We start from the raw sequence: 1,557 nt of genomic DNA on the forward strand, positions 1-1,557 counted from the left end.
GTGGCTCCTAAGCTGCTTTTGACCACAAATACTTAAGTTTACTCTAAATTTGTTTTGTATAAAGTAATATGATTGCAGTATCTACACAAAGCTTTTACTTTAAAGATGACAATATCAGCTTGGGTCTGAGTTTTTCACAAATACATCTCACTGCTGATAAGAAGAATCACTAGTAGCAACAAACATACTGAGGAATAGAGGACGTGAGACAAATCTACATTCAAGAACCAACTCATGCTCTCAGGATATGTAACACATGAATGTTACAAATATTCTCAATTGCTAAATTTTTGGTTAAAAAGACCTATATTAATTTTTCAACAGCAGAAACCCAGAAATGTAGTGATCTACCTATTGTATAAATAATTTGCTGTGCTAGTGACTCATGAATCTACAAAGTCCACAGTGAGTCCCCTCTATGGAAAGGCACCTGTTGGAGATCCACCAAGTTCCAGGGAAAGCAGTGTGCATGTGGCTTTGATTCTCCCGTCCCTGTGGAATGCAGCTTGGTCTTCTCCTTAAGTTACAGAACAGAATAAATATCCATTCTGGAATTGTAAAACCACACTGAGCAGAAAGCTGCTAGAGAGTCTGAGATTTTGTAACAAATCAGTACTGACAAATTTGAGGAAGTACGGATACCTGGCCTTCAGACTTCGGCCATCGTGGATTTCTCTTGAGATGTAGCTGTTCATTGCTGTGCCAGACCTAATGGATCAAACCATCTGAGTGGTTGTAAGAGACTTTGTTGAAATGGCCCATGAGATTACCTGCCAACACAGCCCCCCAGAAGCCATCCTCGCTCTCCTCTTTCAGCCTCCCCAGCAGTGCTAATGGCTATTGAGTAGGCATTGCTAAGTTCGGGACCCAGATTTCTTCCTTACCTCCTTCCCAAATTCAGAAGCAAGAAGAAAGCTTTTATTCTACAGCAGAAGCATGATTCTCCAATGTGCTGAAAACCATTTTGTGTACACCTGTGAATCTCTTTCTTTTGCTTTGTCCTCCTCCTTCATTCTTCTCAATTCGGCTAAAGACTTAAACTTTTAGAAAAAGTCCAGACAAAGTTGGATCATTGCCTTCCCTCTATCCACTTCTGGCTTAAGGACCACCCTGGAGCCTGTTTGAAAGGACAAAGAGCAAACAGAACTCAAGAAGAAAAATCTCCACTAATATTGCAAAAAGGTTATCGGTCAAGTGAGCCCTTCACTTATTTTCCCATGAAATCATTTGAAATATATGAAGTCAGGTAAGAATCCCCAATATGTAATCCAGATGTATTTCTTTTTCAACTAATTATTTTAGAACCAGCTCCTGGGGCTGGGAAGATAGCTCAGTGGCACAAGAGCCAGCGTGAAAGTGCAAGATCTCGAGTTTCATTTCCAGTACCATAAAAAAAAAGCACCAGTTCCTATATCCTTACCAAGGAAGACGAAGGATGGTAAAGCCTGTGATAAAAATGGGCTTTTGTCGGGCTGGGGAGATGGCTCAGTGGAATAAGTGCTTCCCTGGCAAGCACAAGGGCCTGAGTTCAATCCCCAGTTCCACAAAAAAAAAAAA

Source organism: Octodon degus, unplaced genomic scaffold, assembly GCF_000260255.1.
Source record: "Octodon degus isolate 3935 unplaced genomic scaffold, OctDeg1.0 scaffold00066, whole genome shotgun sequence".
Taxonomy (NCBI): Eukaryota; Metazoa; Chordata; class Mammalia; order Rodentia; family Octodontidae; genus Octodon; species Octodon degus.